This window comes from Pavona decussata, unplaced genomic scaffold, assembly GCF_977016875.1.
Source record: "Pavona decussata unplaced genomic scaffold, jaPavDecu1.1 SCAFFOLD_4, whole genome shotgun sequence".
In the NCBI taxonomy this organism is placed as follows: Eukaryota; Metazoa; Cnidaria; class Anthozoa; order Scleractinia; family Agariciidae; genus Pavona; species Pavona decussata.
This window is the reverse complement of record NW_028145428.1, coordinates 971,756-984,922: the sequence shown is the minus strand read 5'-3', so window position 1 is coordinate 984,922 and position 13,167 is coordinate 971,756. Positions and strand designations below refer to the sequence as shown.

Genomic DNA, 13,167 nt, shown 5'->3' with positions numbered 1-13,167 from the left:
TGTCAGCCGTCTTCTCCCCCTAACCCACAGGGGGCGCAGGAGAGAGAGACATCTGCATTCCGAGCGTTATAATGTCGTCCGTTGACGTCACACAGTAATTTATGCAATTTTGCATCAATGAAAACCTTTTAAACAAAATGGCAGCCACGAGTCATGGAAGCATGCGGCCTGCATTGTAGCATGCATAATGTAAGAGGTTTTGTGCGTTTTTTAAGCCGTAAAATTTGAAGACAAAGCATCAAGAATGCATGTACGGGATCGCACTTAATTTTCCACCGAAGATGAATTGAAAAATGTTCCGATAATTGCTATTAGTGAATAAAATGTTGACAGGCCAGACACGTCTCAAATTAAAGCTCGTGGAAAAGTGGTATGAAATGTGACTTCTCGTTATGGTTTTGCTTTTTTTGACTGTTTTTTTTTTTGTGTGAAATAAGAGTAGGTCCTTCAGAATATTACTCGAGGCAATGGTTGGTTTTGAATTAAAAGTCATTTGGTCCTCAAGATGTTTTTGAGGTTAGGCAATGCTGGGTGGTAAGTTGTGACAAAAGAAAGAATTTTGTTTCGCACTTTATTGTTTTGTTGTAAGGCCGACTTCCGTTCATTGAAAATCAGAAGTTATTTTTTTCAATAAGATTGTGAGGGTAGCCTCTGGCCCAAAAGTGCGTTTTGAAGGGGATGATGTGATAGAATGATTTTGCAGAGGAGTTGTTTCGAGGAAGTGTCAGGGCTTCATTTTTTATGAGTCCTTTTCTGACCCCGGTGGGTGGCAGGAAGAAAAATGTGTACTGGAAAGTCTCTGTAGGTTTAAAGTGCGTGCGAATGTCAAGGATTCCCGCTTGATTGTAGAATTGCTGAGACTTCTGAGAACCAACTACTCAGTGAAATCATTCTATTGCAATACCACCAACTTCAAAACGCGCCTTCAGGCAAGAGGCTATCAACACAATCTCATTAAAAAAATAACCTCTGAGATTAAATTCACTGAACGGAAGTCGGCTTTAAAACAAAATGAGAAAGTGCGAAATAAAATTCTTCTCTTCTTCACAACTTACCACCCAGCGCTATCTAATTAACCTCAAAAACACCTTGAAACCAACCATTGGCTCGAGAAATATTGAAAGAGCCTCCCACTTATCTCATACCAAAAAGGAAAGTCCCTGAGAGATACTCGTGAGACCAAAACTATGTTAAATGAGAAGTCACTTTTCACACAATGAACTTATGAGTTGTGTCTACCCTGTCAACACTTTATATTCGCCGCCGAAATGAAATGTCTGTTTTCGCAAGTTCGACCAATAAAAAACCGTTATCTATTTCAATTAGATAAGAACCAATCAAAAACTACCTACCATATTCGCAAAAGTACGTGACGTCACCGGATGGCATTAAAACGCTTGGAATTCAGACGTCTCTCTCTCCCGCACCCCCTGTGGGTTAGGGGTACGAGACAGCTGACATTTCAGACTACAATAGCCTTTCAATAAAAAAAGAATGATCACATTTCTTTTGTCAGAAATTAAAAAATAAGGAAAATAGAGTCAAGTGTAGTTTTCATGTTTTGCATTTCGGTCACCATGGCAACCAATCATTGTATAATAGTTTTCCAGGAATAAACGTTTTCTGTCTAAATCAAGTATAAAGAGATTACCTGTATCCAACACAATGTAATTACTATTTTGTCAAGCATATCATGGCAAGTTTGGAGTTGCAGGGATCCTAGAATATATTACAGTCCACCAACCTTGTTCCCAGGGTCGTCTCCTACTCGGCCCCCGTGGCGAGAGAGAGAGAGAGAGAGAGGGAGGGAGAGAGAGAGAGAGAGAGAGAGAGAGAGACACCCTGGTCTGGTCTGGTCACGTGTCTTCTAAATTTTAGCAGATGACAAACAAACAGATGGAGAGATAGGAGGGAGGGTAAGGTATTTGCCTCCACTGTGAGTGGGTGGGAAAGTAAAAGTGTTGCATATGAAAGTAAACATGATAAACGCACGTGCATCAAAAATACTGTCACGGTCTGAGGTCAAATGTCTGTGGAAATCCCTCACAAACGCCAAAAAGGTGTATAAATCATCGGGTAACACAAGCTCAAGTTGTTGCCGTCTACATAAATTGGTTGGAGACACTTCATGTTGTAAGAATCTGTTTGGAAAAGGAAATCAGCGTTTGCTCTTAATGGCAGAGAAAATTTATGGCAGTCCTTTGATCCAAGACAAAACCCTGCCCTATCTACTGTGCTGACCTTGCGAAAGACAGTTAAAGAATTTTGAAATCTTCAGAGTGCCGATAAAAGAAAGTCAGTCCTCATTTCAAAGATTCAAAATATGCATAGAAATTTCGCCATCAGTCACTTGTACTTTGTTCAAGAACGCTAAGGGCTCTGCAAATGGTCGCCATCGCGAAACTTGTTTTAAAGCAAGGACAGACAGAGTCAAGACACCACAGTCTTCGTCTGGAAAAGAGGTAGATGAATGCTTACTTTCGTTTATTTATCTGCAATGTGTTTGCATGTGTGCACAACCCCGTGTTGTTCAACATACGTGCAATAATAAGTTTAATTCACAGGGGACAAATTTTCTTATTTACAAAATAGCCGACCAAATTAGTCTTTGATCGCCAGAAATCTCCAAGAGGATGCCCAAGTACTCGCCAAAAATCTCCAGGAGGATCCCCAGGCTCAGGATGGTTACAAATGATTTGTCTGATTCTACATTATATAAAAGTGATATTGTACCATGGACCTGCAGTGTTTATTTTCAATAATTTTCCTTTTGTTTTTGTGCTTGGGTGTAGATGTTTGTAGCTTCGCTCAGATAAAATGTTTATCATAAAATGCCAAAAATCGAGAAACTCGAGCCCCATTCGACTGTAAAAAGGGATGGCATGTTACTGTAAACTTCACTATAGTTTAGCTGAAAGTGACTGCTTAAAATTGACATGATGGTAAGAACTGTAGCTAATCATGGCTGGATTTAGGGGTGGGATGAGGGGGCCGCGGCCACCCCTTTGCCTTTGAATTTTTTTATTATTTTTATAGAATTTCCATCTCAAAAAAAAAATTATCTAGCATAGAGCTGTTAAGTGTCCCGTCCACCCCTTTCTGAATTTTCTGGATACGCCCCTGCTAATTGTAATCCTTTCTTGTAATTTCCTTGTTTGAATTCCTTTCCAGCTTGTTGTCAGGTTACACAAGTATGGTGTGTGCCTCTCAAAGTCAATGAAATACACAATCCAGGAAGAAATTGGGAAGCAGTTCTTGGACTGTGCAGTGCAGCTGTTGAAGGAGGGCAAAACATTTGTATTTGTATTGGGCAATATTGACTGGGATGTCAAGGCCCATGACATGCGATCTGACCAACAAAACAGAAGCGTGCATGCTGTAGCCACGAGCATGGTGTTTGATCGAATCAGTTCCATCAACCTACCAGACAATGTCTCTAGGAAAAACTTTAACGACTGCAACTTGATGGATTTGCTGATTCTGTCTGATCAGGAGATCCAATGCCTGAGAGAACGATATAAAATCTTCTTCGAAAGAATTTTATGCGAGTCCTACTTTCAATTTTCTTAAAGATGTTCTGCCAGCCCACACAACATGTCAGTATTCAGCAGAAATGAGCACTCAGTCTGTTGTCGTGCCTCTCGCGTGAATTAAGGAATGGGGCAGACAAAAAATAGCAAAAACTACGAAAACAATTTTAAAAAAGCATCAACTCTATCTTTGAAGTCTCTTTTTACGTAAGCCTACTCAACCCCTCGTGCTGAAAATTTGGGATTGAGTCACGTGACATGTCCGTTGTTTTTAACGTTAATTTCGCGCCATTTTCGTTCTATTTCTTCCCCTCGAGTTTACAAGAAGTTGTTACGTAAACTGACAGGGAAAATATCGAAACGTGTCCTCAAATTGACATTAATTTTCCATTTTATTCTGGGAATTTGGAAAAGTATCGTCAAAACCAGTTAAATTTGTCGTTGTTTTTCATCAAGGGACACCTTGGTCAATTAGGTTGCCTGTCTAGCTTCAATTTTATTAAGAGCCAAAATCCCCGGTTTGATCCGGATATCTGGTGTGGTGGTCTTGCTTTTATGATGGAGAAAATGTCCTCGTAGCCGCAAAAACTTCGCGTATTTCACCGACTTAATCTTCTACTCTTTAATTGAGGAGTCCGCCATGTTTGAAACGCGCAGCTCGAATTTGGGGAGACTGAAACCTAGCGAATCCTCATGCTGCCATAGCAACTTATTCTTTCAACTGATTGAAAGGGGTTGATCCCGTGGCTGCGAGTGCAAAAGAAGCTTCAAATTTAAGACAGAAAACGAAGGATGTAAGACCCTCAAAAGCCACAGTCCGCAACACTGCTAAGGAAATTTATTTAAAAATCAATCAGCCATTCAAGGAGCTCTACAATGTTGACCTTGCTGGGGCCTTGACAAAAATTTCTGAAATTGGTATTACACGAACAAAAACAAAGGGGCAAAAACAAAAAAAAAGGAGAGAGACTCTAAGGCATGTTAAAAATAAAACGGAGGAACAATGGTCTAAAGTTGATTGTGATACAATGCTAGGTACCAGGCAATCCTTCCAGCAGAGATATCTGCAGAGAAAATCTCTCTACTTCGAGTCAACTGAAGAAGCTAAGGTCCGAACCATGAAGAGGAAGGTACTTGAGGAGGCCGGGATACGGAAGAAGAAACGCCACTCCCCAGATCCAACTTTAGTAGCATTTGACAAAGACGGCCTCCTGCAAGAAGTAAATTCAATAAAAGAGGGTGAAAAGGTGGGCAGAAATTCTCAATAACAATACTTAATATCAAATTAGTCGCAGAATAATTCAAACCCAATTTTTTACATAGTGACATACTTCATTACCAATATCTATTGCAACATGATAAGAAGGCTAGAAACCACCATAGCAAATTTCCATAGCAAAAACATTTATCTACATAGTTTTGAAATCAGTATCTTGATCTTTTAGACCAAGGTACTAACCCAAGTAATTGACTCATATAAGCCTTCATAGAAAAGACCATGAATCAAAACAACCAAGCCCTGATAGAATCTGTCCTCCCAAAAATAGCTAAAAAGTAACAATACTACAATCATGATTATATGACTTATTTTTTCTCTGTTCAGATCAACTTTTCAGAATTGTCCAGGAAATATGGGGCAGCAGAGAAAACAAAGGTGGTGAAGGCATTTCTTCTTCAAAAAGGAGTGGATTTGGAAGGTTCAGAACCTCAAGAAAAAACGCTGACCCAGCACCAAGGGGGCGGCTGAATCGAATGTATGGTGGAGAGATCACAACACCAGTCCCTCGCACCAATGCTTCCCTACGAGAAACACTGCGGACAAAAATCATGAATGGAGAGTACCGCCAAGGGAAAATCATCACACCACGACGCTACGGAAAGTTAATGCTACTCCCTGATGGTACCCTAAAGGAAGAGTATTTTATAGTGAGTGGGAGGAAAATACTACTGCTAGAGATTCGAAAATTGCTTTTAGAAGAGCACAAGAAAGAGGGGCTTGTTAGAGAACACTCAGATGCTCACTACAATGCCATGACCACTGTCAAGTTAAAGATTCACCTAAGAGAGATTGGAGAGTTGAAAGGAGATGCCACAAGGGAGGAATTACTGGATTTGATGAAATTCTACGAGAGGACAAGACATCTGATGATCTGGTCTGACCATTCCAGTATTATGAACCATGGCCATATTCTGCTAACAGCAAATGCCATCTATGATCCTGCCTTTTACTATACCTCTGAGGAACTCCATGGGAAGAATGTGCAAGAGTTGGTAGAGAAGCCTCATATCTACATTACGGCAAGATGTAGGGACACAACTGAGGATCAACTCATGTACAGTGAAACCCGTCTTGAAGATATAAGGCAGCTTGATATCCAGCTCTTGTCCAATCAAAAGGCCAGCATAAGGGATGTCTGTAGATTTTTTCATAGTGACCATCCCTCATAAGAAGTTGAGACTGGAGAGCAGATTGGAGGTGGTTATGGTTGTTGTGGATGCACTGGAGCATCAGCAAACTACATGAATCACATAGGATCACTAAGAGCACCACACATCACTCTGGAGGAACGAGGAAAGAAAGTATTGGCAGGCCCAGCAGGGATGGAGAGAAGAAATGGTGGCGTGCATCCTTTCAAACACATGAGCAAACAGGAATTGATAAGGGAGTGCAAAGGGCGCCATCTACCAACTGATGGTTTACTGAAGCCAACACTCGAAACTCAATTAAGCAAAGAAATAAAGGGCATTCAGCGAGTTCCAGCTCTCAGCTTCCCTGAACAAGATTCCTCGATGAAACAACTAAACTTAGAACAGTATGAAGTGGTTCCAGTAGAACCTCTTCATGACCTCAAGGAGCACATCAACACGGTTTTCAAAGAATTGAAAAAAAAACATCTCAATGAGGAAGAAAATAGTCTATTCAACAAGGCAGTTGAAGCAGTACTTTCAACAAAAGAAAAGCTGAGAGGGTCAGATTACTGCCTTCGCTGTGTTGTTTTGGCCCTGCACCTTAAAAGAAATTGTCGTTTGACAATCAGCAGGCTTCTGTATACCCTTGCAGAACTATGTTAACTACTTTATGCTCGTGCAGAGAAACGCACACCTAGATTTATTTTGCGTCTACATAATGTAACATTAAGCCATGTGATTGCAGTTCGCAAAGTCTTTCAAATTCCACAAGTGCTGACATACAGAAAGTTGTTTGGAATCTATTACCACAGTATCACATGCCATGCCCCTCTCATATCTCGCCTAATTTCACTTAGCTCTGTGGACACTGAAGAAGAAGAAAGAGAATTCAGTACAATTAATTCTAACAGCAAATCAACCTCAAATGGCCATCCTGAACACATCACTCCCAACAGCATCATGAGTTCAAGCAGAAAGAAGTTTCAGGTCAAAACAAAGTTCCCTTGGTGACCAACAGTCTAAGATTGGCAAATTTGCTCAGAACCTACCAGACTTCCCTGACACCTCGATTCCCAGTGAGCTCCTAGACTCTGAGGTCTACCAGGTCCACCTGGAACAGATAAGTGATTTCCTTCTCTGTGGCAGGGGAGTTTGGTGGCATGCAGATGAAGACAGCAAGGAAATCATATTCCATGACGGTAAAGACCAGCCTGAATTCCGAGAAAAAGGGCCTCCTATTCATCACTTTCGTTCCTCTTCCTTCTAAAGTGAAAGGGTCTATCTCCATCAAAAGTGGGAGGAATGCCTTGCCCAAAAAAATTTCTCTCTGCCAATTAAAACGGTTAAAGTCTACGATTCCGGAGGATGCTTGGCATACAAAGAGTACTACAGAGTTTTCCTAGATGAACCATGGCCCATGACTGGAGATGAACAGAGCGCAGACCAATCAACTGATGGTGGTGGGATAACGACAGATCCAGGAGACATCATTTCCCTGGAAAATGATCCAGCTGATGACCCAGAGGAAACACTTTGCCACATTGCCTGCATTTTAAAGTTCTGCTGGGGTTGTGATGCAACAAAACCCATGATGAGCACCTGGATCCGCCCCTGCAGAATGTATTTTTAAGAATTGTAAACCAGTATATCTACTCATAAAAGGCCCTTTGTTAAGACTGGCTCTCAGTACGATAACAATATTATAATGGAATTATTGATTCCACATGACAATGTATAAAGGAACATGTACCACTACTTGCAAGGCAAGTTACAGACAGGGCTCGAAAAAAACCCTCCAGGACAAGTAGATTATCATCATGAGCAGGTAACGTTTAAAGTAATGGGTAAGGGTCTAGGCAAGTGAAAAAAAAAGGATAAAAAGCAGCTTGCTGTAAGACAAACAGGAAGAAGCCCCAAGCTAGCAAAATGTGAGAGCTGCTTGCCCAAAAGGACAAGCTTGAATTCAATTTTTCTCAAGCCCAGACCTGTAGGCCTTTTGAAAAACTTAGCATAATCAGGAAAAAGCAATTATTAAAGATTCCTCATTAAGTTACTTTGAGACAATCCTGGTACCTACATGTAGACTTACAATATGAGCAACAAGAGTCTCTTAGTCCTTTGAGCCCCCAGTGGGGCATAGGGCCGTAAAAAATACCTAGTTACGGAGCAACAAGAGTGACCTACAGTATTTGAGTAAAAATCTACTGCGTCTAGACACTTCAAAAGGAATTTCCACAAGCATTCACTTTCTAGACGACAATATTACCTGATATCACTCATTCCAGGTTTGTTCTTTGCAATGTCATAATATAGTGTAGCAGTGGCGGGTTTCCCATCTTGGCCTGCTCTTCCTGTCTCTTGAAAATATTCATGAACGGACCATGGTGGTCCTACATGAATAACACGTTGTATTTCAGGAATGTTGACTCCCATTCCCATCGCAACTGTGGCAAATATGACCCTTACTTTAGAGATGGGTGAGGCAGGTTCAGTTAGAATTTGATCCTTCGTTGCCTTTGTCTGTGGAGCAGCCTGTTTTCTGGTAGTGCTTCTGCAGTAGAAGTGTAGTACTGTTCAGTTCCCAAATTATTCCCGAATTACTTGCACGCAAAACCACACCACTTCAAAGGAAGATATAATATAGTTAGTGGATGTTACTGTTTTCTCTTTAAGCTGTGTTACAATGGGGTCCAGAGTTTCTACCATAAAATCGACATCTTCTCCTTGGCGGACGACTTTTTCATAAAATATGTTGCTCCTATTTGGATGCGCAATGACTTCAAGAGATTTTAAATTAAGAGATGCTTTGATCGCAGAGACATCTTTTTTGCTGGCTGTAGCAGTTAGGGCCACCACAGGGACAGAATATAACATAATTTGAAACAACCTTACCATTCTAAGATACAATGCGCTTCATCAACCACTATTGCTTTCACTGCGTGCTGATAGGTTGGACTCTGAAAGAGGCTCATTCCTTCCTTGCATGATAAAAATACTTTGGGGTGACAAAACACGAGGTCATAGCCAGCATCTTTCAAACGACTGCAATTGGCATGGCATCCAGTTCTAAATCCATCCAATTTCTTTTCCTGCTCACACTTAGTGCTGCAGCCTTTAAAGATCCTTCTGAACTTCTTCTTATTTGATCTTTGATCAGAGCGTTCAGTGGAAAAACCCAATAACAACAGCATAAACTTGCCTCGAGACACTGAACGGTTAGAATCTGTTTTGCTTTAAGACTGATATTAGAGTGACTGCTGCTGGAGATCGCAAAGTGAAGGCTACTGAAAAACATTTGCACGTTATGGCGGATGGCAGTCGAAATGCTTCGTGACTCCAAATAGCCTCTCTTTGAAGTTGTCACAAATGTTGCTGACAAAATATTGGAATCGAAAGACCCCTCCCTCATGATATCAATTGTCCAAGGGACACGTGACCAGACCAGACCAGGGTCTCTCTCTCTCTCTCTTTGTCTCTGTTACCATGGGGGCCGAGTAGGAGAGGACCATGGGAACGAGGTTGACAGTGCCCTTCTAAAATACATGGTTAATAATGTGAAAATGGGGCATATTCATTGTGACATCACACCTTAACCAGCTTGAGGTCCCCCCTTTTTTATTTCAAATTTGGAGTTGTCATATCATAAATATTTAGTAGACAAAGTTTGAACTAAAACTATTGTCGGTTATATTACAAACGAATGACCTTAAGATTAGATTGCCATTGTAGGCTACAGTAAGCATGAACTTGGCACAATAAACATGTCAGGTACTTCCTGAAAAATGATAACGGCCACCTCTCCACAACAGCCTCTTTCTTCTGTCCCTAAGGTGGCCGTTGCGGAGAGGTTCAACTGTAGTGCTCTTAACCGCATCAACACATTTGAGTTTTACTTCAAAGAGTCTGTAAATTTTCATTCCCAGAAGCTTAGTAAGTCTAAGGCCATACAGTTCAAAGATATGTTGATTAAACTTTAAGAATGCAAGACTCCGGAAAGTTACCACGCCTTTAAACAGCAATTATCCAAACTGATATCAGAAGAAACAAAGGAGAGCTAACTAAAGGCATGGTTACAATGGTGGGACTTGAGGAGAGGGTTCATTTTCGTGCGTTGGCCTCTTCTGGACCCTGAATGAACCAGGCCGAGAGCATCCATGGAGGCTGGGCACAGAAAGACCCTTCTTATATGACCCTTTTAAAAAAAACTGAGGTGGACGTCAGAGAAAGCAAATTGTTAGACGTACAAGAATAAAGGCATACGGTATTTACCCGTGTATAAGTCGACCTTTTAGGACTGAAAAATCAGTCCGAAAAATCGCCCTCGACTTATACACGGGTCAAAACCTGACATCCAAGCACCAGTTAAATAATTAGCACAATAATTGTCTTTCAGTGCTAACCAACATGTAATAAATGGCAGCAAAGTTTACAACGTACGTTCACTTACTGATCTGTTTCTCTATATCAGAGCCGCAAGTTGAAATACCTCAACATTTATCCACTAAATGTTAACCTGAATGTTGTAGATACTCACTGGCTCAATTTTGTCATGAAAAACCGAAATATTTCCTGGAAATAAAGTTGTAAATCCGCTTGGAGAAAACATCTTTTGTGATACAGTCTTGAGTGAGCGTGAGGACTTCTGTTTGTTACGCGCACGTGTTCTAATAATAAAGTGTTGGGTGGTAAGTGGTTTGTTTTTCTTGTTACACGAGTGGACCAATTAAACTGCTGTCGGTAAGTTAGATATTTGGTTTGTTATGAACGTTGCAAGTGTTGGAAAGATCTTTTGTTTTCGTTTTGCACGATGACCAATGAAAGTACTGTTGTTAAGTTGTTTTGTGTTGTTTGATTTTAGTAACTAGACAAAGACCAATCAAAGTGCTTCTTTCTTATTGATAGAAACAAACTTACTTATTAGGGTGTTAATCATCTCTAACAAGGTCTTGACCATGTCATACCAACTTTTTACGAAAATGCCTTCCAAGCGAATGAAGTACACGGCAAAGTTTAAGTTGCAAGTTGTGAAGTTTGCTCAGGAATCAAACCACTGCACAGCAAGCCGAAAGTTTGGTGTCAACAAAAAGTTGCTTCGTGACTGGCGAAAGCAAGTTGAAAAACTCAAATGTATGCCCGAGAACATGTGCAACAACCGAGAAAAATGGTGCCAGTGGCCGGAACTGGAAGACAAACTTCAACTGGATCGAAGAACAGCGGCACTGTGCATATGTTGTGACAAGCAACATGATCCGAATCAAGGCACTTGCAATGATTGATAAACTGAACATCACTGGCTTCCAGGCATCCATCAACTGGTGCAAACGATTTTTGCATCGCAACAATCTAGCTTAGTCCTGCGTCACAGTCGTCCTTTCCTGCCTGGCAGATGGTAAAAAGTTAAAGCCCATGATCATTTTCAAGCGAAAGACCAAGCCTAAAGAAAATTTTCCGCCAGGTGTAGCTGTACATCATCATCCCAAGGGCTGGTTGGATACAGACAGCATAGGTAGATGCACAAGTAGCCTACCAGCGCGAAGTAAAAAGGGAAAGAATTTAGAAAACCAGTAAAAAATCCGCACTTCTGGCATTACAAACAAGGAGTATCATGCGCTATCATGCCTTTGGTACAGTCCCGAAATATCGTGCCTATATTTCATTCCCTAATCGTGCCTATTTTGCATTCCCTGATCCTGCCTACTTTTCATTCCCTGATCGTGCCTTCATCATTCCCTAATTTGCATTGTACCTATCGTGCACTTTATTGTTCTTATCGTGCTTCTTTCCCGCCATGAAACATTGAGAAAGAACGGACTTCGCGCGTTGTATAACAACAACTACGAAAACTTGTCCCTTAGTGCCATGAAAGGGCATAAAAATAAAAATGTGTCAATTGAAAACAACATCTCGATGCTTTATTTTGGGGATCCTATTCAACATGTCCATGAACTTTTCCCTCAACTAGCAGATTTAAATGGTACAGAGCTGTAGTATATAAGACTGAACACTGTTAAACTCAACTAGATGCAGCAAGATTTAGGAGACCAAACCAAGTGAAGATTCTTCTTGTTAAAATCTTACTAAGAAGATTCCCTCTAACGTTTTAATCTATCTTTGCTAAAATAAATAAATCAAAATAGTTTTTGTATGTCATCTCAATTACATGCTGGCGCTGTTACGTCTATCTAGAAAGCCAATTTAGCACTCATCGGGAAATAAGGTTAAGTCTTCTTCCACGACAATCAAATTTTGTTCTTGGGTTGAACGGCCTGTGTAAGCTGAGCTTGTTAACACTGACCGAGGAAAAAACTTAAATTTCACCTGCACTCCTACCGATGATTTTATTTTTAATAGGGGTTAAAATAATTACAGTCCGTACATACTTCAATGTTAAGTATTACCTTAACATATTATTAACTCGGTTATTATAAAGTGCTTCATAAGCAAGACGACATGCCATCCAGCCTCAATTTACAATAAAAATCACGCGAAAATAAATATAGATTATATACTGTTTTGGAATATTACGGGAAAAATGTAAACCAGTACCAAACCAACAGCTCGCTGTTCATGTTTCCAAAACATGGGGCAATTCAAACGGTTGTGCAAAACGAGTTAAATTTTTGGCCATTTTAGACACCAAAAACTGTCGATTCTTTCCCTACAAATCGAGGGGGAAATTAAAGCATTTGATGTTTGTCCCAAAAAACGTGAAGAGAGAAATCTGAATTTTTCGAATTCAGCTTTTTTTACTGACTTGGAGTGGTGCCGTGCTCCAATCTGGCGAATTAATTAAAAATAACACTCAGTCCGAGTCTTAACAGTCTTAACGATAACAACAACTATCTTTTAAAGCAGCAATCTAGAAAAATGTACATTCCACGCGGCCGAAAATAATACTTGATTCGGCGATCCAATGTTTGCTTTTTTAAAAACGTGCATGAACAGTGGTTCTCAAAGGAGATTTAACGTACCATGTTTTGCCTGGTTTGCTGGCTTCTTTACAACAATCAACTTATGCCCAAGAGAAAGTAGGAGAAAGAGATAAATCGCAATGGTTAATAGGAAATCACCATTTCAAACAATGGTTAGGTAGCTTGAATTTCCAATTCAAGTAGCTAAAGCTTGAAGCTCAAACAAGATTCAAATTCTGAATTCTCTGAAGGAGTGGAGGGGGGATGGGGGGCCGGTTTTGCACGCGCTTGTCAAAATTCTCGTCCATTTTCAGGCC

At 40.5% G+C, this 13,167-nt stretch overlaps 2 pseudogenes; one reads left to right on the top strand and one right to left on the bottom strand.

Annotated features, from left to right (window-relative positions):
* Window positions 1-2,936: 2,936 nt before the first annotated feature.
* LOC146489661 (uncharacterized) lies at window positions 2,937-3,649 on the top strand (annotated as a pseudogene).
* A 3,676-nt stretch (window positions 3,650-7,325) lies between these two features.
* Window positions 7,326-9,234, bottom strand: LOC146489660 (putative ATP-dependent DNA helicase Q1; annotated as a pseudogene).
* Between the last annotated feature and the right edge of the window lie 3,933 nt (window positions 9,235-13,167).